The sequence below is a fragment of the Lepus europaeus genome, chromosome 15 (assembly GCF_033115175.1).
Source record: "Lepus europaeus isolate LE1 chromosome 15, mLepTim1.pri, whole genome shotgun sequence".
In the NCBI taxonomy this organism is placed as follows: Eukaryota; Metazoa; Chordata; class Mammalia; order Lagomorpha; family Leporidae; genus Lepus; species Lepus europaeus.
The window spans coordinates 88,938,397-88,963,616 of NC_084841.1; the positions used below are offsets into that span (position 1 = coordinate 88,938,397).

Sequence of the window (25,220 nt, forward strand, 5' to 3'; positions counted from 1 at the left end):
TGGTCAGCATTCGCTTCATGAGACCAACTATGATTCAAATCTTCCTGCAAGAAAACAGGCTCAATGAAATATCACTTTTGTCAGAGATCAAAGGTTCCCTTTCCCAGCTCACTTGTAGGGTGAGACAGATATCTCCCGTTGCAATTCAAAGCCCTCAGGGGGTTTTGCTATTGTATAATTACCCATATTTTAACACCTAGAAGGGTGTCAAAACCAGTACTCTCAAGAATTGCTGCACCACTTTTAACTCCAAGATCATTGCAGCCTGGAGGCTTGGGGCTGTTCCCCTGAGGAACACCAGTCACATCCGCTGAGCAGTTTGTCAGCCTGGTTTGGGCTGTGCTCTGTCTGTGCTTTGGCTCCTGTAACCCATGGAACCCAGCAGTCGGGACCCGTGATTATCTGCACGTTCCAGCCGCCGAGGCACTGGCAGGGGAGGAGGGGCAGAGTCACAGCTCATGCCCCAAGGTTTGTTTACTCTGGATTCTGCTCCACAGGCCCGGCACTCATACATTTGATAAAGGAAATGTTTGGTTCAGAAAGCCAGTAGATAGTGCCGGTCAAAGGGTACAGACTTCCGGTTATGCAAGATAAGTTAAGGTCTGGAGAGATTCCCCGTAAGGCATGGTGCCTCTTACTGACAACGCTGGATCATAGACTTAAAATCCACTGCGATTAATTAGATCTTCATAAAACATATATTAGAAAGTGACTCGATTCTTAATGAATCAGAAGACTGAATACCTATTTATGGGAATGATTCAAGTCTATCATTTTCCTTTTTTTCCTGAGTTTCCCTTCTAGCCATTGCGGAATACATTACAGGTTGAGCATATTAAATATTTGTTGATTTTATTTGAAATACAGAGTGAAAAAGAGAGGAAGACACACACACACATGCACACACATATATAGAAGACAACCATATACCATATGTATGTGTGTGTATATACAAATATATGTGTGTATATATGTACGTGTGTATATGTGTGTGTGTGCTTATGTGTGTTTGTGTGTGTGTGTATATATATATGGACAGAGAGAGAGAATCTTTCATCCACTGGTTCATTCCCCAAATGACTGCAATGGCCAGGGCTGCACCAGGCCAAAGCCAGGAGCCAGGCATTCCATCTGGGTCTCCCAGGGAGTGATAGGAGCCCAAGCATTTAGATCATTACCTGCAGCCTCCCAGTTGCATTAGCTTGGAGATGGATTGGAAATGGAGCTGCCGGGACTCGAACCAGCACTCTAACACGGGATGCCAGCATGGTGGGTTGTAACTAACGCACTGCCCCACCACTGCAGCCCCAGGCTGAGCATCCCTAATCTGAAATCTCCAAGACTCCAAAATCAAAACCTCTTAAGCATGAAAATGATAGGAAGCTCCTCACCATGAAATTCTGCTTCATGTACAAAATTATTTAAAATGGTCTATAGAATTGCCTTCAGACAACATATGTAAGGCGTATTTGAACTATAAATGTATTTCACATTTTGACCTGGGTCCCATCCCCAGGATGTACCTGCCGACATTCCAAAATCTAAAACTGGAAACTCTCTGTTCACTCACATTTTGGATAAGGGGGTCCCAACCTGTATCACATTTACCAAAGAGAAAGCAGGAAATACTAAGTGTGAAGTCAAATCAGGAAGTCGGCCTTAAGTAAAATGATGAAACTAGGGAAACCAGTACCACCACACCTCCCCCTCCAACTCCACCCTCCCTGGCTTCCTGGCTTAGGTGAGTTGGCAGGTGCATGCCAAGGTATCCCTTGACATGAGGTCTCCTTGCTTTGATGGCCTTTGGTTGCTAAGCAACCCTCCATATCACTCCATGTCTGTCCCACACAAAAGTTCTCCTCAGTCTGGCTGTCATCCTACTCAGCCTACTCGTCCCATAAATGGTGCCCTGAATCCCCACTTCCATGCTTCCTGCATTCAGGAAACTTCAATTTGTTCTTAGACCTCGCTCGTTTGTTCTGATAGCTGACGTTGTTGGATATCCTGCCCTCTTATCCTCTTTAGGGGCATACCTCTAATTCCCATAGGAAGCTTAACAGATCTCTGTAGAGGGTTTTACATCTTTTCCTCTGAAATTTCCAGGTTAAAAACCTCTGCCTAACAACAGAACATTTGCAATGACAGGCCCTTCCATCACTGGCAGCCAGGTGGGGCTAATTCTAAACGGGCCCCTCACATCCTTCGCTTCTAGTTAGATGTCGCCTTTCACTCTTACAGTGGGATCACCCCAGCTCAGCCCAGTTCCCTTTCTCATCAGTAGATCTGGAAGACGACTCCTGAGAAGGGATGTATAAGGCAGGACGGGGAAGCATTTCCTCAAGTGTCAATGCCATTCAAAGTTTCAATTAAAGGGCAACCTGGACATGAAACCCGATTCTAGTCATGGGGATTTTGCTCTTAGTTTTAATTTTTTTAAGATTTAGTTTATTTATTTGAACAGCAGAGTTACAGAGAGACAGAGAGAGAATCTTCTATCCGCTGGTTCATTCTCCAAGTGGCCACACCGGTCGGTGTAGGCCTGGAACCCAATCCAGATCTCCTACATAGGTGGCAGGGGCCCAAGAAATAAGGTCATCTTCCATTGCCTTCCCAGGCCCATTAGCAGGGAGCTGGATTGGAAGGGGAGCAGCTTGGACTCAAACCCAGCACTCAAATGGAATGCTGACATCCTTAAGGGGCAGCTTGACCCACAATCCCTAGTTTTTCTTTTTAAAATAAAATTTATTTTTAAAAATGCAAGGTTTTGTGGGGACTTGCCACACAGCAGGCATTAAAGACAAAGCAATAAATAAACTGTATTTAGTTCCTGTCCTACCTTGGCTTAATATTCACCAAGGAAGACAGATACCAAATACTAAAAATACCATATAAAGAAGTTCTGGGCACTTAGGGAGCATATGACAGAGAAACTGACACTGTGTCTGTTAACATGGAAAATTTAGATGCCATTATCTTCTGAATCTATTATAGTATCCACAGTTTATAATTCCTCATATGAAAAATAGCATCAGAAAATAAGTGCTAGTGAGGAAGAGTGTAATTGACGGTCTTTGCTGATATATGTTTATCTGTAACCACACTCATAATTACCAAAAACAATTAGCACTGGGGCCAGTACTGTGGCATAGCAGGTAAAGACTACACCTGCAGTGCTGGCATCCCATGTGGGCACCGGTTCGAGTCCTGGTTGCTCCATCTCTAATCCAGCTCCTTGCTATGGCCTGGGAAAGCAGTAGAAGTTGGCCCAAGTCCTTGGGCCCCTGCACTCACATGGGAGAATGAAAAAAAGCTCCTGGCTCCTGGTTCCGATCAACCCAGCTCTGGCCACTGTGTCCACCAGGGGAGTGAACCATCAGATGGAAGACCCCCCCACACACACCCCTTCCTCTCTGTAACTCTCTGCCTTTGAAATAAACAAATAAAACTTTAAAAAGTTTAGCACTTGGTAAATAATAATCTCATCTATTACCAAAAAAACAAAAACAGCTTAATCCAGTTTAAAGCATAATTTCATAAGGGCTGAAATTCAAAGACAGCATAAGCAAAAATTTTTCAGTATCTTGACAAACTGGGAAAGTGAGTGGGTTCTTTTTTTCTCCCAAATACTATTCCTTAAGAACAAATAAAAACAGCATTTATTATAGCTCCTGTTGCTGATATGCTGGGAAACACTTCTCAGGAGGAGAAAATCAAATGATGGCTCTGAGAAAGCCAACAAAAATTTACCTGGCAAGGCAACTGGATTCTAAAATTGCTGCTCTATTTTAGCTTTGCCAACCATCAAGGACTCCCTGGTAGAAACCGTGCCTTGAAAGGACATGTGTTCCATTCAACAGGAGGACTGAGAGCCCTCTACAGAGGAACCTCACCAGTACACGCAATCACACCAAGACTTGGCTAGTCCACTTATTCACATCATCTCCAAGTCAAGGCGAAGAAAACAACTCCGTAACTGTTGAGGCATAATTTGACACAGTAACACCACTGGACTTCAGGTATTAAGAAGAGATTGTTATTTTGTATTGTAACTTCCCAATCCATGATGTCGATTGTAACTTCCCAATCCATGATGTGGGGTAAAATTTGTTCACATTTTGAAATGCAAACAACACAATCAAAATAATCATATCATTAAAGAGACAAACAGCAACTGCATCAAATCACTATCTCTAAAAGTCAAGTAAAGAAAAGAAATGAAATTACTCTGATAAAATTACTGCACAGAAAAATTACAGGCCTTAAAATTATGTATTTTATTATTTAAAAGGCTTCTCTCTCACTAAACCCTAAGGAAAAAAGATCTTTTGACAGCCAGAACTTTGAAGAATATGTGTGACAAAATATACTTCAAACTCAATTATTTAAAAAAAAAAATGGTGGTGAGAAGTCATTTTTACAGTTAACTTTTAGAAAGGTTATCACAATATGACACACATATATTACACTGAAATGAAAATAACACCATGAACTTCAAAAGTGCCTTAAATAATTCACAGTTTTAATAGCCAACTTACAAGAGAGAAAATAATCCTATCACAAGCCAAGATGAAAAGGCTGGTTACTTTGCAATGGGCGACCTATGTGACAGTCTTCTGGGCAGAAACAGAGCTGCCATCCAGCAAAGAACCAGAGTGTGCACCCCCCTACCCTGCCACACACACACACTGAATGATTTTTTTCTTCAAAACTTTTATTTATCCCATCTCTTTCTGCTGAACTACACAGAAGCTAGCAAACACATTAGAACATATTTTGAACTAAATAACATGTTTCGAAGCTTCCAAATTTGTGCCTTTTTGTGTTTTCTAAGTGGTTGCTAGGACTATAAGTGTTCCATTGAGATGAAATCTCACAGATGTTTACTGCTAGCTTCTTAAATTATCTGGCAGCATTAAAAATAGAAGCTCAGTAAGGCAATGGACACATTTTGGGTTCAAAGAGACTGCAGTTGGAGATGTGGCTCTGAACTCTGTGTACATGCTCCTAAAATAGTACTCAAATCATAAGAAGCTCTGAAATAGAACTAAACATAACGACCCCAAGAAAATCCACAGTGATGAAGCCATGACACAAAAGTTTCACATATATAGAGATATACACATATATAAAAGATTTAGTTTTTTTTTTTTGAAACAGAGCTATGGGGGGGGGGGGGGGGCGGGGAGAGACTCAAAGAAACCTTCCCTCTGCTGGTTCACTCCCCAGTGGGCACAATGGCTGAAGCCATGAGCCAAAAGCCTCATCTGGGTCTCCCACATGGGTGGCAGGGGCCCAGGAGATGGGCCAGCTTCCAGTACTTTCCCAGGCAGATAAGAAGTAGAGCAGCCGGGACATAAAGCAGTGCCCATAAGGGATGCTGGTGTCACAGGTGGTGGCTTTACCTGCTACGCCACAACTCTGGTGTCTCAAATATATTTTTTGATCTCCTGATATGTGCCTATTGTTTTACAGTCTGGATACCCAGGAATGTATGAAATTGGAATACAAAGTTTCCATTCGGCAGAGACCTATTTATTTAACAAAGTCCCACGTAGTAACTTAGGTACTCAAAAAAGATATTTTAGGAATTTCGAACAACTGTGTTCAATCAACTCAGTCCAAAGTTAGTTTCTGCTGCCTGCAGACAACTTAATTCAAAGAGTAAGGAATGCCACTCGCAGACCACGAATTGTAATGCAGAGTCCACCTTCACATCCAGGTCACAAAACCAAATACACACGTCAGGGTGTGTGAGCTCAGTTCTCTGGAAGCCTTGTCAGAAAGGTTTTTAATGCAAGAGACGCAATGTTCAGTGCTGGAGGAGAATGCAACATCACGGGTGGGTAGACGTAGACTCCCGGGTGGGTAGATGTACCCGGGTGGGTAGACGCAGACTCCCGGGTAGGTAGACGCAGAGTCCCGGGTGGGTAGAGGCAGACTCCCGGGTGGGTAGACGCAGAGTCCCGGGTAGGTAGACGCAGAGTCCCGGGTGGGTAGACGCAGAGTCCTGGGTGGGTAGACACAGAGTCCCGGGTGGGTAGACGTAGACTCCCGGGTGGGTAGACGTAGACTCCCTCTCGAAAAGGAAGGAGCCAGTGAGCCATCAGGATGCCTCCACAAAGGAGGAGGGCTCTAATAAAAACAGGATGTGCAAGACGAAGAGGAGCAGACGTGAGAAACTCTGCAGACTTCCTTCTACACACGGAACCCTGACGCGGTCATTTCCAAGGCAGAGGAAAGACCGGGCATTTGCTTCGTGAAGAGTTAAGATGCCAACAAGACACCTACCAGGGACTGGGGAGGAACCGGAAGCCATAAAATGTGTCAGGGGAAAACATGCTGCTATCGCATGTAGAAGCAAACCTGGAAGCACTAACTCCAGTCACTGTCCCATCTCTTCCTGCTCACACACTCACTGCACAGCTCCACCAGGCTTCACTCCCACGTGTGTGTGGCACTCTGCTTGGGGAGAGGGTGAGAGGAGACACTGCAAGATTTAAGAATGAATTAGACATGAACAAGCCATGTGCTCGTGGTATGAGGAGACAAATAGACAGAGGCAGAAGAAATTAACTCCTAGCTGTGTTCTAGAACAAATGCACTCATTACAACTGCATCCTAAGTACCCCGAGACACAGAACTAGGTGGCTGGGAAAGTTCACAGAGCCGTCAGGATACCAGAGGGACTCTGGGACAATTCTTCAATCTTTTCCAATTCAGTCTCCTTATCTTAAAAAAAAAAAAAAAAATAGTAAAGTATTTGGTTAGATCATTTAGCCAAATTTTTTAGTTCTTAAAAAAAGTCACACTTGCTGAGTATGGTTGGAAAGGAAACGAGCGCTTAGAGTCAAGGACATTAGCAAGGAAGAACTACACAGGACTGACTGGCTTGTGAAGTGACTGACAGCTCATTGCTTTCATGCACAACGGCGAAACAGTCACTCCAACGTGGCACCATGTCAGTGTTCATCATGTTCCCAAATTGCCTGCCTTCATGCTTATAAGGAACCCAGCAGCAGGCCTCTGGACCCGACGCATTCTCTAGTTGACCTCCAGGCCAGTATTATGGAAGAATTACTGTGCGTTCAGCAAGGAGGCTGGCAGTAACTAGGGACAAGTGGAGAAATATATCTTTGCCTTGTCTTCCCTCCGGGTTAGCCTGTGATGATTTGATTTAGCTATATGTTGAAACAGCCAGATTGTGATTAGGGAAGAACCACACATTTCCTATTGACAGGAGAATTCATTGGCTGGGCTGGGCTGGGCAGTGAAAGCAAGTACTCAAGATAAATCCATGTACTATGCAAAGACCCCTTCCAAAATACTTTGACTTTGTCAGACCTTATAATAAATCACAAGTGAGTCTTCTCATTGCTTTAAAGCAAAAAAGGATACATATAGTATGTACATAGATATTACACACATGTAAATATAAACAGGACACTTAGCTCTTCCTTTTAAAAAAATATTTATGTATTTGAAAGGCAGAGTTAGAGAAAGGGAGAGAGAGAGAGTGAAGGAGAGAGAGGGAGAGAGTGAGAGAGAGAACATTGTCTCTGCTGGCTCATTTCCCAGAAGGCCACAATGACTATGGCTGGACCAGGCAGAAAGCAGCAGCCTGGAGCTTCATCCAGGCTCCCACGTGGGTGGCAGGGTCCCAGGCACTTGGGCCATCCCCCGCTGCCTTTTTCTGAGGTCATTAGCACGACGCTGGATCGGAAGTGGAACAGCCAAGACTCAACCATCACTCCCATGGGATGCTGGCACTCAGGCAGCAGGTAACCCAGTACACTGCAACACCAGCCCTGTAGCCGTTCTTTTAAAAATTACCCAGTCCTGGCCTAAAAGGTGGATGTAAGCAAAGAACTAATTCTGTATTTATGGAGATGTCAGGAAAATTAGATTTTACCTATCAAGCTTAGCATAGACATTTGCAAAATTTCAAAACCACTCTGATGTTTCTTCTAAGCTACTTCAATCAACATTTTCGAAGAGGCATGATGTGAATATTCTCTTATAGTACACCGTGAGTAAGCTCTCTGTTTTGAAACCTATCTTCAAGGGCTTCTCAGAGCAAATATTCCTGTCTTTCTATCTTTCTGACAGCTCTGGACTATTTTTCTTCACTTCCAAATAATCGAAGCCCACACTTCAGGTTTTCTTGAGTAGCCTTGCCCTCTGCCAACCTTGATGCATTAGCTAATTCACCCATTTTACCCTAAGAAGTCTGGACATAAATCACTCCAACCCAATTAGACTTGACAACCTTTTCTCTGAAGGTTATAAGAAAAAAGAGAGCAAGAAAAAAATATAATGAGGAATACATCTCCTGATAGTTGTAATTGGTTTAAACTTAAAGGAACTATAGAAATGCAAGTGAAAGAAATCAATATTCAAGTGCCTGAAATTGTAATTCTAAGACAATAACCCTATTTTGTCACTAGCTTCAACCATGTTTCTTAAAAGACTAAAACATTTTGCCTTCATTGGTTATCATTTACACAATAGGGCATCAGCCAAGCATGGGAGAAAAATATGTATTACGCTTCTTTTAATTCTTTGAAATCAATAACCATGATAAAACTACTAACCAACTTTTGATGATTATTTATGCCATTGGCTATTAGATGCAAAACACTCAGAATTAGTTCATTCAGTTCCTACTTTTCCTCATTTGCTTTTTATTTTCTCTCCTGATTCTAAAGAATCTCATCAACATCTTTAACAATAGCAAAAAATAATTCACTTTTTGATAATCTCTAACAGCAAGGCTGCCTGCTAGAAACAGAAGAAACAGAGGTACCATACTCGCCCTCAGAGGGTTTCTGGTGTCTCCTGAAAGAACTAAGTGCAGAAAAACACGAATGAAAACACAAGGCTTCTAAAAGCAGAAAACACAAGCTCTTGCCTGGATGAGGAACTGAGAGGGAGGACGCAGATTCTCAGGATTAGGACAACCAAACACAGCGCATCAAAGGAGATGGCCCTGAACTGGCGATTTCATCTAGTTAATAATGAAATACACGCGAATTCTCGAGAAAACAAAGGAATTCTGGAACAAAGATTTACGCTGAGGAAATAAGAGTGAGAAAAGCACTGGGCAGGGCAGTGAAACCCAAACCAGCCCAACAGACATGCCTGGGCCACATGGGCTGTCCTCGGAAGCTGGGGGCGGTGACCACTCCGCATGGTGTCCGTTTGGCCTCCCTAGCGTCTGGGACAGCCCTGCTCTTAACATCTGAGCAATTTATTGCCTAATTATTTAGTGTGCCCTTTGAAAGAATCTGTCTGCCGTGCGTCCTTGGAAAGTCAGCCTCTCCACCGGCTGGGCAGCAAAGTAACCTTTTATTCAAATGCTTTGTGACCATTTAGAATATTGAATTTGTATTTTAATCATGGAGTTCAAGAGGAAGATAGCCAGTGGGAAGGACTTAATTACAAACGATGTCTTTCTCACGGCAATGCGGTAATCCCAAGGGTGCTTTAGCCAAGTTCCAGGACCTCAGACAGGAAAGGTCAAACGGCTTTGCTCCCCCTTGCTACCTCAAAGCACACGTGGCTGCACCTTTATCATGGCAGATGTTCACCCAGGTATAATACTAGCCTGAGGCAAAAATTCCAGGAAACAAGAGCTCACAGGGATTCTCTGGAATTCAGGGGGTAATAGAGCAGCCTCTTTCTGGGTTTGCAGATGAATTTAGATAATCGCCATCTGCACATGATTGGCATTTCATTGGGAGTGCCCAAGGATTTCTGTGTGGGAATTTATTACACATTAAAGATGCAGGATATTTTAGATCAATTTTTTTTTAATGTTGAAAGTTTTCCTGCTTGGTTTATATTATGTACATATTCAGAGTTACATAAAGTACAATCAAATGAAATTGTTTTTTGCTAGGTTAAATGGTTAATGTTCCATTTTACCTAATTCAACCTAACTACTCAAATGGCCCCACAATGAACAAAAGAAAGCAAAGTTACATTTCACACCATTTTGACCTGTATTTCATTCTAAAAAAGTACGTCTGTATTATGCTAACCAAGAGCTTTTCACAATGTGCTGATTGCGACATGTACCGAGAGACTTCAAAAAGTTCACAGAAATGGAATAAAAAGGCAAGTTTGGGAGTGGGCATTTAGCCCCGCAGTTAAGGTGTCGGAGCCCCTTGGGTGGATTCCCAGCCCTGGCTCTTGACTCCAGCTTCCTGCAAACGTGGAGCCTGGGAGGCAGTGGTGCTGGCTGCCAACTCTGGGCTCCCGCCACCCACGCTGGGGACCTGGACTGAGCCTTGGCCTCAGCCCAGCCATGTCAGGAAGTTGAGGATGGGCGCCCTTTCTCTGTTCCTCTGTCCCTGTCTTTCTGGCTGTCTGCTTCTCAAATAAACAATTATCTTTTAAAAAAGAGACGTTAATTTTGGTGCAAAATTTTTTAAATGTATGCATTTGTTTTTGCAATCATATCTACTTTCCCCAAAGTGTTTGAAGGCTTCACGAGCACGGGTATACACACATACAACCATCATGGTACACACAGGTATACACGGGTGTACACAGCATATACCATCACCTCTGAATGTGGCTCTGGTTTTCAACTGAGCCTGGTTTTCAACCTTGATTTTCAGGGCTCTGTGTCTCTAGTACTAGTCAACTGATTTAAGGTAGAACCCAACGTGAATTCTAAGCACATGAATTGTTTTAAAAATGTTCCTAAATTTACATTTATGAAATGCCCTAAGTTTGTATACCTTAAATAAAAGGTTTCTGGGGGAAAAAAAGTTTCACTCTAGAGATAAAATACTTATACTGAAGTTCAAATCTGCAGTTTCCATTTTCTTGAATAACAATTAAAATATCTTCAATACAAATTAAAAAGAGAGAGAGAAGAAGAAGAAGAAAAAGAGGAGGGGGGGGGAGCAGAGGGGGAGGGGGAGGGGGAAGAAGAAACAATCTTTGGTTTTGTCTTGAAACTTAAAAAAGCTGGCCTGGCTGGCTTCTCCAAATGAAAAACAACATAAACAACACAAAGGCAAGGAAGGAGAATTACTGTTGGTATTCAGTACAGGAAACCTCGAAGTCCAGAAGCCTCTCCCAGTACAATTTTCCTTGAAAAGTTGTTTAGGTCTTCTAATTGTTTTAGCAACTTGCACCTTTGTAAGATGTTTAGTGTCATGAAAAAAGATGTGTATTTCTTTTCTTTTTTTTTTTTTTTTGACAGGCAGAGTGGACAGTGAGAGAGAGAGACAGAGACAAAGGTCTTCCTTTTTGCCATTGGTTCACCCTCCAATGGCCGCTGCGGCCAGCGCATCTCGCTAATCTGAAGCCAGGAGCCAGATGCTTCCCTGGTCTCCCATGCGGGTGCAGGGCCCAAGCACTTGGGCCATCCTCCACTGCCTTCCCAGGCCATAGCAGAGAGCTGGCCTGGAAGAGGGGCAACTGGGATAGAATCCGGCGCCCCAACCGGGACTAAAACCCGGTGTGCCGGCGCCGCAAGGCGGAGGATTAGCCTAGTGAGCCACGGCGCCGGCCAAATTTTCCTCATTTCTTTAACCATATAATAATAAATCCCATGCCCTGCTGTGAAATTATAATGATAAATCAAAGTAATATATGATTTTTTTGACAGGCACTTTGGACAGTGAGAGAGAGAGAGAGAGACAGAGAGAACGGTCTTCCTTTTCCATTGGTTCACCCCCCAAGTGGCCGCTATGGCCGGTGCTGCGCCAATCTGAAGCCAGGAGCCAGGCGCTTCCTCCTGGTCTCCTACGCGGGTGCAGGGCCCAAGGACCTGGGCCATCCTCCACTGCACTCCCAGGCCACAGCAGAGAGCTGGACTGAAAGAGGAGCAACCGGGACTAGAACCCCCGGCATGCCAGCACCACAGGTGGGGGGATTAGCCTAGTGAGCCACGACAACAGCTCACTTTTATAAAGCGCTTTTATAAAGTGCTATGTAGCTGAACATTAATTAACTAAACACAAAAAGTGGTTTTGAAAGACTCTTAATGCTAACTCCAATAAACAATGAGTGAACCACATCAAACCAAAGATGATTGAGAAAGCATGTCATGGCAATTGAATTCAGCCTGCATAACACCGAGGGCACATGCTAAATACACACGTGTAAAGAATGGGGGTCTTTTTAACACAGACTGCTAAACAGGCAACAGGGAGGCGAGGTTGGAGGGGGTGGGAATGATTGATTGACAGGCCAGCTCTGGAGCAGCTGGAGCTAAGCAGCTGTCATTCAGTGTAGAAGCCAATCTCCCTTGTTGGGGTCCTACCTGAAATCCAAAGATAACTCACCACCCGTGGTGTGACTAAGTTACCAGGTAAATTGTCTTGCCTGGCTCCCAGGCCATTTTTGAAAAGAACGGATTAATTTCTCTTAATACTTTTGTTGCAGCGTGTGTAGACAGCAAACCATGGAATAACGCAACAAGTGGCTCCCACCGGCCAGCTGGTCTCACTTACCCCCAGGCAAGCCCGAGGAACTCAGCCTTTTAACGCCGGGAGCCAGACCAATGATTAAACCGTCTTTATATGATTTCATCGCCGCATACCACCCGCCTCACCACGTGTAAGACTTTAACGTGAAAATTGTAGAATATTTGTTTTGTAGTCTCATGCCTTTATGCTCCTGAAACTACACATCACTCTGAACACTTAGAAGAAACAGCATAAAAACTCTTTTCATAGTTGAGAAGCAGAGATGTGCCTTATTTTTATTGGCTGTTACTATGGAATCGTACATAACAGCTGTCTCAATAGCCACTAAATTAACGACATAAAATTGCAAAACCTTTAGCCTGCCCCCTCTGTGGAGACGCACAAAGAAATGGAAGAAAGGATGCTGGCTCAGTTTTGGGCATTCTAAGAGAGGTGTTGAACTGCCTGTTGAAGGACTCATTTTTAATTATTTCATTTCGCATAGAACTGTCAGCATTTAGGGAAGCTTGTGTTCGGTCTGACTTTACGGGGGAAAAAAAATCGTTCCAAGACGCACGTTCATTTACCAAAGACCGAATGGCGAGCAAGAGCCTGGCGCAAGAACGGAGGAAATTCATCAGAGGAGGCGGGAAGAAGCCCCTTTGGTTTTCTTTTTCTCCACCCTGGGAATCTCTTTCCCGCCTCTCCCAGAGCCCAGGAGGCAGCGGTACCGGCTCGGGCCGGATCTCTAAGACAATAGCGCCGCTCGCTGCCACGGGGCGACGGTGGCCGCGCGCCCTGGCCACGGCGGGGCTCGTCTGTCGCCCGCGTCACCTGCCCCGCCGGTTTCCGTGGCCCGCGCCTGTCCAGCTCGTGTGCCCCACGGGCCCCCCACTGGGACCCCTGTCCCGGGCGCTCCCAGGCCCTGTGGGCGGCGGCGAGCAGCGCGCAGAGGCCATCGGAGCCCCGTGCGCCCTGCGCCTGCCCTGGCCGCGGGCCCCTGGGCTTGTTTGCTCGTCGTCGGTGCCTGGCCAGCCACTCCTTCTCCCTGCCGCCTCCACAGCCGTTTGCTTCCTGCGTGTTTTTTTTTTTTTATTCCCCTTGCTGGGCTCCATCAAAGGTGGCTCTGTTATGAAATATGAAGCATTTCCTCTCCAAAACCCTTGGTTACTCAAGGCGGCCATCAATGGGCCTATGAGACGCGCTCCGGAGTTATAAATAAGCGTGTATTTGTTCGGGAGGCGGCTTCCCGCGCGTCCCAGCATCTTCCCCCGTGCGAATTCCACGGGCGCGCGCGCCCCGCGCCCATCTGGTTCTAATCCGCGGATGGCCCCGAGCCCGGCCCCACCCATCCGTCTCCCGCTCGCATTCCTCGCTCTATAAATAAACCCAGGTTGTTTGAGTTCTGTCATCCGGGGATACAATAGCTTGTTGTTTGTTGGCGGGGATTTAAGCCCAATTCCAATGCAGAGCTAGTGAACCGCAAACCGGGCTCCTGGCGCTGGGGGTGAAAGGGCACCTCGAGTTTGGGGAGCTCTGCGCGCTGCTGCCCCAACCGTGCGTTATCCTGGATTCACTTTGGCGAGGGGAAGGCGGGAAGGCGACGCCCCCACCCCACCCCACCCCTGGGCTTCCCTTAACAGCAGAGCCTGCAAAAACCAGGCGGAGGTGCGCCGCCCCCAGGCCGTCCCCAGGCCCCTTGCCCCGTCCCCCTGGGCGGACCCGGGTGCGGGGTGGGTGGGGGCTTGCGGGCGCCGGATCCGAGCCGGCCAAGGCCGTCTAAGAGGCCGCTGTTTGGCGCGGTCTGCGCACCGGGCGGCCCCTCCCCGTGAAGTTTGCACGAAGCGCGCGTCAGGCTGTAATTAGGGGATCTGCTGGGAGGAGAGAGTTCCAGGGGACGCTGCGCGCCGCTTCGGCTCTCGGTGAGAAAGTACCTTCCTTCTTCCCAGGTGCGGGACCTCTGCCACCCAGCGCCACAAAGACTCTCTGCGCGCACCCGGGCGGGCGCGCACACGCACGCACACGCTCGCCCAGACCCAAACTTAAGGTGAAGAGGAAGAGCCGTCGCTTCACTCACCTCCAGCTGCCAGCCTCAGCAGGACTCAGAGTATCTGAACTTCTGGATCCCAGGACGAGGTAACACTTGCACCTACCTCCCCCCTCTCCCCACACTCAGCCCTATTTTGGCCATAGCTTAGTGCCTGTAAGGTTTCAGGGAGCCACACTGGGTCCTGTACGGGCGCATTAAACGCTTTTTCTTCGTCTTTAGTCTTTCACATGACACCTCAACCACAAACTCTTAACTTGCCCTAGATTTTGCTACTGCTGCTATCAAGCTGTGCGTGCGTGGTTCCCAAGCGGTGACTTCTTCATCTGCGTTCCAACGGGCACGTTTATAGCACCTGAGATGTATAAAGGATTGTAGAGGCCGAAGCAGGGGCTGAGGGCTTGGGGCTGTCTCTCCCAGCTGTCTGAGTTTTGTTTGATTTCAGGGACTATTAGACTTGTGTGGAGAAGCGCAGTGTTGTCGCCATCGGGAATACCTGTTAAGGTTAAGACTCTTGGACGTGGTACCATCTTGAGGGCAGGGTGCTGGAATCCTTTCCTATGTAGGGATGATGTCGGCCGATCTTTGAATGTTCTGAAAGGGACCAGTGCTCCAGGAGTTAGGGTTACTTCTGAAAGTTGCTTCAGGGGCTGTGTGTTGGTTGGGGACTGTTAGTCGCCCAAAGCCAACGCCAGGCCTCCTTGGCTTGGGTTAACTTGTTTCCTTCCCCTGACTGTGATGATTGTGTTCAAACTAAGGTGGCTTATTCTTTTGAAGGTTGGTTGTCTTACTTTCATTTATCACTGGAAAAAAAAACACACCTAGGTGCTCAGTACGTCTGGGGAGTGTTAGGGTGGAGACCGTCCCTGTACAAGTTTCCAGCGTGAGGTCATAAAATCAAACACACTGGCTCTCTCCTTAGAAGCGAACGGTTCTTAAGAAAGGAAAGCTGTGGATTAGTTCCTAAGTGAAGGGGACATTTTATTCATGACAAATGCAGTTTCTGATAGCCATTTATCTTTGATTATTTCAGTGCACTAAATTTTCCTGAATGTTAACGCACTTCGGTGACTTCCATCCTTAGGCGGAATCATGAAGTAGGAATATTGCTCTACAGAAAACGCACGATGGTAGTTGTGTTGGAGAACTTTTGTAATACTTCTTAGTCGGAACTTTGGTTCCATTTATTTATATGAATGGAAGGGCTTTTTCCTTTCAGTAGAATGGAATGTGTGCCCAAAGACCAGTGAGCATTTCGGCTTCAGTCTTCACTCACTGTTCTACATTTTTCTCCACATTTGCAATGAAGAGTTTATATTTTGTTGGTCACCTCTCACTAAATTGGAAACAGCTTACAATAGGAAATTGGATAAGAAGCTATCTGGCTTCAAGCTAATTAGATGAGCAGGAAAAACCAACAAGCGCGGGATGGGTGGGCCACAGGAGGAATGCACCCAGTGGCCAGTTTCCCACAAGGGGCCCAGTGGCCCAGGGACCCTCTGGAAACGCAAAAGGGGGGACACCGTGTTCTTCTGAAGTGAGCCATTTATTTGCAGCAAAGGCCCTCGTGTCTCTGCGGAATGACTGACACTGTAATTTAGCAGTACTGAAGAGACTTTCAGAGAGAAGAATCAATTCATTATATCCTAGTGGCTTCATTTCCTTCTCCTTCGTCCGGGAGCAAGTGGCACATCCAGGATAAATACACGGAGCGCGTGCAACGAGATTCTGAACAGCCTGGCCTTGCAGCATCGTGGGTGTGCAATAGTGGCATTTGCCGAGCGCTTGCAGAAATCTTTTGAATCTCAAGGTGGTACCGCATGGCGAAAGGGATGAACAATGGGGTGACCTTGGCCTCCGAAAACGCTCGCTTTCTTGTCATTTCCTTTTGCCCCGTGCCTATTCTGTGTTCCAGATAACGTTTTTTGAGATAATGATATCCCACCACTTGGAATTCCAACGAAATGCAAGGAAAACTTGTAATAAGGTTGATATTACAGACTTCGGTTGCACCTAATTAATTTTCCGACATCCTGCGGTCATTATTAGTAACCATAGTGTTTAGTTTGTGTCATTTAAGTGTACTTAGCCTGTCATTTACAGGTAACAGAAGGTTGGGAACAAGTAGAGAGGAATGGAGTCCTGCATATACTTGGGTATTAATCCATGGTGTTTAAGGAGGATTATAGGAAACAGCTGGTTAAACAAATATTAAGTATAGAGAGGACGCCCCAGTATAAATTAATAATGCAGCTCTTTATTTACGCTATGAATGGGAGGGTCTGTGGCGGTACATGTGGAAGGCACGGTCCCTGTGCGCCACCTGGTGGCGGAGTCCAAGGTGGCTCTCCCACCTTGGAAAATTCTGAGGCTTTCATTTGGTTGACATTTGCGGAAGAATATTAACTAAGTGTCAGACGTTAGGGTAGGTGCTCGGGGCAGAAAATACAGCAGGTGACTGTTATATAATGTAAAAATCAAGGAGCCACTTAGCAATTTATGAAGTTCATGGTGGTTGCATTTAAAGTCGCTTCAGTTCCTATTGGGCGATTTATCATCGACTCTGCTGCACGAGCATTTGGTCTAATGACCACAGCTCGGCTCTGATACAGGATTTGGTTTCTACAGAGATGTCATGACAGAATTAGAAAGGGGAGTATTGAATTACTGTTCGTCAAAAGGAAATACTTCGCAGTTTAGTTGAGTAAACACTAAAGTTTATCATGCATGCACTAACCCAGTTTGTTACATATAATTTAGATTTTTTTTAAAGATAGCCATCACGAAATGGGAGAAAGGTGACCCTGTAGCTTTTTAAAAAAATTTTTTTTTACAATTAATTTCTTTGAGAAGTAGAGTTACAGACAGAAGGAGAGGCAGAGAGAGAGAGAAAGGTCTTCCATTACTGGGTTCATTCCTCAAATGGTTGCAATGGCCAGAGCTGGGCTGATCTAAAGCCAGGAGCCAGAAGATTCTTCCAGGTCTCCCACGTGGTGCAGAGGCCCAAGGACTTGGGCCATCTTCCACTGCTTTTCTAGGTCATAGCAGAGAGCTGGATCGCAAGTGGAGCAGCTGGGACCTGAACCAGTGCCCATATGGGATGCCAGCACTGCAGGTGGAGGCTTAGCCTGCTACACCATGGCTGTGGCTCCTAATTTAGATTTTTTGCTTAGATGGAAAAGGATAGTGAAAATTGGAGTAGTGAAGTCGATTTTATACCATCACTCTGAAACAGTCTAACTCGCATGTGGAGCAGCTTCATCGGTACCTGTGTTCCAGTGTATCTGTGAAGCTGGAAATTGGCTTTTGTTAGGGAGAAAGTTCTAGACAGGACAGCTACCTAGAAAACTATCATTTGAAAGAGGCAGTTGGATATCGTGGATGAAGTCCTCCAAGTATAGTGGAGTGTTTAAAAAACTTTCTCTCGGAGAACTGCGAGTCATTACTCGAATTGGTTCTTTGCAAGATGTATGACTTAGCGCAGGCAGAGTTTAGCACATCAGCATTAATCCAGACAAGCTGTGAAGCTTGGATGGAAAGCTAAAATGCTCTGTAGCGGGAAATGAATTTGTTACTAGCTGAGCTCGAAGGTGTAGTACGCAATTGGGTAGCCCTACTGTTGTGGGATGGAAGTTTCCAGTTTAGGGCACTTGGGTACTTTGCAGGGCTCTGAGATTACACAGTGACAATAGGAGAGCTGGCCATTAAACCCTTTCTCATTCATGCCACAGAATTTTTCAGATGATGGCTGAAGTCAATTTTTTTTTTAAGATTTATTTTATTCGTTTAAAAGGCAGAGTTACAGGGTTGAGGGGGTGAGATACATCTTCCATCTGCTGGTTTACTCCCCAAATGGCCTCAACAGCTAGGGCTGGGCCAGACCGAAGCCAAGAGCTTCTTCTGGGTCTCCCACATGGGTGCTGGGGCCCAAGCATTGGGCTATCTTCCCACTGCTTTCCCAGGCCACAGCAGAGCTGGATTGGAAGTGAAGCAGCCAGGACTCAAATTGGCATCCGTATGGAATGCCAGCTTTGCAGGAGGCGGCTTTACCCACTTCTCCACAATGACAGCCCTTGTAATCAACTTTTTTTTTTTTTTTTTTTTTTTGTGACAGGCAGAGTGGACAGTGAGAGAGAGACAGAGAGAAAGGTCTTCCTTTTGCCGTTGGTTCACCCTCCAATGGCCGCCGCGGTAGCGTGTTGCGGCCGGCGCACCGCGCTGATCCGATGGCAGGAGCCAGGTGCTTCTCCTGGTCTCCCATGGGGTGCAGGGCCCAAGCACTTGGGCCATCCTCCACTGCACTCCCTGGCCACAGCAGAGAGCTGGCCTGGAAGAGGGGCAACCGGGACAGGATCGGTGCCCCGACCGGGACTAGAACCCGGTGTGCCGGTGCCGCAAGGCGGAGGATTAGCCTAGTGAGCCGCGGCGCTGGCCATAATCAACTTTTAAGTCATGTAAAATAAATCATGTTATCTTTTTTTAAAGATACATTGATTGATTTTGAAAGCCACAGTTAGAGATGAGAGGGAGAGTCACCGGGAGAGAACTCTTCCATTTGCTAGTTCACTCCCCAGATGGCCACGACGGCTGGCACTGGGCCAGGCTGAAGCCAGGAACCAGGAGCTTCATCTGGGTGTCCTGCTTGAGTGGCAGGATCCCGAACACTTGAGCCATCTGCTGGTGCTTTTCCCAGGCTATTAGCAGGGAGCTGGATCAGAAGTGGGCAGCTGGGACACGAATGGTCACAAGCACCATGCCACAACACCAGCCCAGGGACCTGTTACCTTAATCCTCCTATCTAATAGGAAAGAAGTTTCTATTAAAACTGGTAGCTGATTATCGCTGTGGCTTAGAATAAATCCCGCATTCATTCGAGCGAGAGGCCTGGTGAGAGCTTGCCCGGGAGTTAGAGGCCTTGTATGGAGAGTTTAGTCACCTATGGAAAACAGTGTTCAAGAGCTTAAAGACCTCGTGTGACTTAATGACCCTGGGAAGAACAGGCTGTACAACATAGCAGCAACCAGCCTCTATGAAACGATCAGGTGCTCCTGGGGTTGGTGATGGGCTCCTGGCTACCCATGGCGGCTTGGCCGCTGGTGGAAACTGGGAGAAGGTTGCTGTTAGAAGCACCGCTGAGGACTGTCCCCCAGAGATCCGGGACTTGTTTGCAACATCACGTATTGCTGGACCGTTGTGATCCTCCATCCGTTGCTACAGAGCTTAACCAGGGTGATAGCTGAGATGGGGCTATTTCTATAAAAAGAGCACAAATCCACTGAGTAAAACCAGCTTAGAAAATTGATTAAAGTTCAAGGCCTGATTTTTAGACTTGTGCCCTCTGTCCAATCTAACAACCCAGAGAGAACACAACTTACCTTACTAGTTATTAAGTTCCGAGGACATAAGAGCCCATTAAACTATATCAAATTCTTTGTTTCTGAGATCTGCGTTTTCTTAAACATTTTGCCAAGTTTTATGGATGATATCTTGGTTCTGTTTTGCCAAGTTTTATGGATGATATCTTGGTGAATTTTTCTCCTTTGAACTATTATTTTGAATATTGGTGGAATCGCCTCAGTCGATCACTTGTTCATTCAACAAAAATTTATCATCAAACACTGGACATATTGTGCTGGTCCTGTTCTTCATATTATGAAAATCAATTAACGGCAACAAGAAAGTCAAAACTGATAATGAACATAAAATACTGCAAGCTCCCAAATTACCCTTTGTATAGCAGAAACAGTGAAGATGTTCTTGTCTTGTACTTGGGTTTTAAGGAAATCTTGAGCATGTATCTTTTAGAATCGTTTCTCCTTATTCGCTGCCACCTCTGGTGGAGTGGCTAAGAGCTTTTTTGTGTGGGGACACAGAAGGGCTGGAAAGGCAGCTCTGTTGCAGCACCCTGGGAGCCCCCAAGTTCAATGGACAGGGAAAGCAAAAAGACATTTGCACACAGTTGTCGACCAGTTTGCACCTAAAATTCAGACTGGGCAAGATTGATGTAGTGCTTCCCATTTGCACCGGGCAGGCACCATGCTAGGTGTTGCATAATAACTTGCTGTAGGAATTCACAAGCTAGTGATGGCGACAGATGTACAGTGGCTTGAGTGACAAGGAAAACCTGCCGAGTAGGTGGGGCTTGCTTTCTCCTTCCCTAGGCCTCCTTCCTTTGCACGGGGCTGAACCTTCCAGCCCCTCTGCCCACACACAGATGCCTGCTCACCACCCGCACCCCAGGGGACCTGAGCCTGCTCTGGTTTATCGGTTTCTTAATAACTACACTTAATTGTGAATGAGTTTCACTCCCACATATGCTTGCATTTGAAGTCCTTGATCTCTTGAAAGTGAGAGTTTTGTTTTCTGCACAAAAGAATGTGAAACAGCCTGGGAGCTTTGCAGGGTTAAACCCAAGAGTGGTCCCCGCTGCATGGGTGAGGACAGGGGGATGCCCTCAAGGCCTGATTCCAGAAACTTGAAGTCCCATGGGTCCTGTTCACTCTGGGCTCCTTCTGGCAAATCCTTCTTCCCGCCTCCCTCTGTGCTTTAGCCTGTCCTGATGCAGCCTTGCTGTTCACAGACTACTGAAGATCCGTCCAGCCTGTCACCCCAGGGCTTTGTTGCTGCCCTTGGGCAGGTAGCGCCTCGGTGGCTGCTCAGGTTCTGCTGTCCTGAGCTCTGAGGCCACATCAGACATCCAAGTCTAGCAGGCAGGAGCAGTGAGAATCCACTTGTTTGGTCCAGGAACTCCAGCTGATGGAGGAAGACAGGCGTTGGGAGCCGAAGCAGAGGACCTGGCCACCGTACTGAAAACGCAGGTCAAAACCCACGCCCCTTATAGATGTGCCCTGTTACGTAAGCACACTTGGTTTCGGAGAATGTGTGGCCTTGGTGCTGAAGACAGATTCTGGAAAACTAACTTCGCAGGGAGAGAGAAATGGGGAAGTTCTATTGTGGCTTTATGAAAGAAACACTAATCAGAATCAGGGCTGAAATTTCTCATGTTTTATGTTGAATTAACAAATGGGATCATAGTCATGTTCTATCAGAAGTTTCAAATTAATTCATGTATTTTTATTACACCCCACTAGATCAGGGCCCCATGTTCGAAGCTTCTGCAAGTTACTCTGCTGGTCTTAGAACCCAAGGATGGGCCAGTGCCGTGGCTCACTTGGCTAATCCTCCGCCTGTGGCGCCGGCACACTGGGTTCTAGTCCCGGTCGGGGCGCCGGATTCTGTCCTGGTTGCTCCTCTTCCAGGCCAGCTCTCTGTTGTGGCCCAGGAGTGCAGTGGAGGATGGCCCAAGTGCTTGGGCCCTGCACCCCATATGAGACCAGGAGGAAGCACCTGGCTCCTGGCTTCGTTTCGGCACAGTGCGCTGGTGGTAGTGGCCATTTGGGGGATGAACCAACAGAAGGAAGACCTTTCTCTCTGTCTCCCTCTCTCTCACTGTCTAACTCTGCCTGTCAAAAAAAAAAAAAAAAAACAAAAAACAAGGGTGTGTCTACCACCTGCTAAATTGCTGGGATCTTTGCCTCTGATTTAAGGCTGGTTGCCTTCCTTGCCTTTCTGGCACTTGTCACCAAGCTGGAGGGTATGAATGCTGGACATTCAGTGTGGCAATGATCGACCCCAACACTGGTCGGAAGAGCTGCTCTGACCTCAAAACTGAGTCTGCTAGCCTGGTGCACAGAGCCGATCGCCGATATGGGGGTGGCAGGGGGAAGGATTGTTGATTGGAATGCTTAGAGCAAGGAGCCGGGCAGCTAACACTGACTTCTTGGCCTTCCTGGGGGCATGGGGTGAAGGTTCTGATGGACGAACTCGGGATGAGAGGAGCGTGTTCAGCACACATCCAGGTTCCTCATTGGACAGCGGTGCTCGTGGCCCTGCTCCGATTGGCCAGCCATGCTGTGTATTTTAGGGGATTTTTTTTTGATGGCCAAGTGGGCTTCAGTCAGTCTGCGGGCTACGTGCAGGTGGTAGTCACTTTGTCCTATGGACCTAAATGCCCCCACCTCAAAAAGAAAGGCCATAAGGGTGTGATCTCCTGGAAAAGCGAATGAACCCATGGACCTGGTAGTTCAAAGCCTGGCCGTGCACTCGTTCAGTTCAGTGAGTCAATGTTTGTCACTGACTGACTTGCTGTCCAAAAGGCAGGGCTAGGAGACCCTCAGCTAAGGGAGGGAGCTGGGCCTGATGTTACCGCTGTGGAGGGGCTGGATTTCAGTTGGTGCTCTATAATTGCTGACTGCTGCGGTCAGTGCCCAGGACAGCACCGAACGCAGGACAGCAGGGGTGCCCGGGTCGTCCACCCCGAGCGCCTGTGTTTCAGATGTCTGCATGCTCCCGGGCCCCTCATTGTCTCTATGGTTCCTTGGAGTCCTCTCCCATCCATCCATGTCGAATTCATAGGCTATTCTCAGATCTCAGTCGTCATCAGTATAGTATAAAATCGATAAGGGAAATATAATGGATCGTTTCAGTAAAGAAAGCAAGACTAGTCCAGAACCCATGTAGAGGCCGTGGCAGCACCATAGGCAGGATCCGGTGGGGGTGCAGTAGTGGACGGGGGGGACTGGGAAAGGGTGACTGTCTCAAGGGTGATGATTGCTCTGAGACGGAGGCGATGGGCTCAGGTTGTGAATGCAGAGAGAAGACGCGACTCTGGGACAAAGTGGTGACCTCGTGTAGGAAGCACACATGGGAGAACCCGTAGAGAATGCGCGTGCAAATCTCAAGTGCAGGGGAGGAATCGCGGCCGAAAGTAGAGATGCAGGCGTCTCTAACGTGAGGTCGGTGATGGGAGATGCTTGGCCCAGGGGAAGTGATCAGCCCCCCAGCCAATCATAGCACAAAGCTGTGACTGAGAACTGAAACCAGGGGTTAAAAAGGCAAGACTGTGTTTGGTTACTTATGTATGATTCTGAACCTCTACTTTATCAACCATAAATGTCCACTGGGTTGGGTAATGGCGATGTTCAGTGAGTCCTGTATCTCCTAGTCCCTTACATGGAGAAGATACCAGGCATGTTTGTTGAGTTAAGTGAAATTAAAATGGCATTTCCGAGCCTTGATGTCCTAATGACAGATCTTGACAATGATAACCCTGGGTAAGTCCCCAGAATGTCTGAATTGCAGTTATTGATTTAATTTGGCCCAATAGTGAACTGACTTTAAATATATGCTGTTGTAGTTTGTGGTTGAAACATCAGTAATTCGTGTGTGGGGTAGGTGGTAATTCAGACTGCTTGATTAACCTTAGCCCATGTTGTTTAGGTTAACATAGAAGTGAGTCCCCCCCCCGTCCCCCCCCCAGAGAATGCAGACTGGCTCGTCTGTTTCCAGCTCTCTTCCTAGTTCTGGGATCTCAAGACTTCCAAACGTTTGATCCAATTTGGAGCCCCTAATTCTGGCTTTGCCTAGCCAGGTCGGAAACTTGCTTTTCTGTAATTCTCTCTACTCTGGATTGCCAGACAAAATGCAAAAAATAGTTGAATAATGTGTTAGTTAACTATATGCCCAACATGGCAAGGGACATGTTTGTGACTAATGAAAAAAAAGTTCTTTTTATGCAAAGTTCAAGTGTAACTGAGTGTTCTGTATTTTTTGTTGACTGAATCTGCCAGGCCTTTTCCCTACTTGAAGTTACCGTAAATTGAATATACTGCATGAGAATTTCCATGAGAATTCCCAATGTTGTTCTGTTAAAAACCAGTGAGTGAAGTTGCTGCATTTATTTTCACTAGTGAGATAATTGTATCTGAAAAATGCTCTAAATATCATTGTCTAACTAAAATATCCTAATTAAGATGTAAACTGATAGACCATTTACAACTAGAGCCCTACGTTGTAATAGAGGTGTGAAGAATTCCAGCAATGTATGTTGCTAATCTAGTTTGTACTTTGTCCAAAATATTTTAAAATAATGTACAGTGTTGAAAATTAAGCATTTCAATTTTTTCCATTTTCAAGTCATCAATTATAAAACAAAGATGACTATCTTTCAGTGAAGGGCTATACATTCAGAAACAAAATTTAAGTATTGTACAGCGGGCAAAAATTCAAATATTTTAACAGCAAAATACCCAAAAAAAGGTTTTTTCCCCCTGTTGTGTTATGTTATGATTGTGCTGCCACCTTGTGAGCATTTTGAGATATTACCCCAAATAACAGACCATATGACCATTCTGCCAATGTTAAAATGACTCTTCACACAAATTAGTTCTTTTCATTTTTCCAAAAAAAAAAAAAAAAAGAAAGAAAGAAAAAAGGCTATATATGCTAGTACCAAGAAAATAGTGTCAAGTATGAAATGCAAGCATTTCCTGCATTTGTCTGCAAATGAGCGCGCCATTCCTGAGAGAACCACTGAAGTAGAAGTCGTTGAGTGCTCCGTGAATTCCTGCTCTGTGAGTGAATGCAGTTCTGTTTGCATGCCTGTTTGGGTAATGTGACCCTTCAGCCTGAACTCCCCATAAGCTTTGTGAGCTCGGTGTTTCCAAAATTCAACTTTATTTTCCCTCAACTAAGAGTGACCCGTGTTCTCTTTCTCTGAATACCAAGATAATAGGATTTACCTTTCAAACCAGGGCACAGATTTGGAAGTCTTCCAATTCCATTCATTTATATTGGTGATCATTTTTTAAGTTTATCGTAAATATTAGTCATGTACATCTTAGAAAAAACTTAAAATTTTCCACTTCCAAGTCATTTGACATGAATAGGAGTGCCTTGGTGATGACGAC

The 25,220-nt window shown here is 46.0% G+C and overlaps 1 protein-coding gene across 2 annotated transcripts in view; it reads left to right on the forward strand.

Moving 5' to 3' along the window:
- The first annotated feature begins 14,193 nt into the window (after positions 1 to 14,193).
- Positions 14,194 to 25,220, forward strand: part of HAPLN1 (hyaluronan and proteoglycan link protein 1) — a 75,618-nt gene continuing 64,591 nt past the window's right edge. For both annotated transcript variants that reach the window (XM_062212444.1, XM_062212445.1), the window contains exon 1: positions 14,194 to 14,561. The gene's annotated coding sequence lies outside the window, so the exon portion shown is untranslated. The remainder of the gene's footprint in view (positions 14,562 to 25,220) is intronic.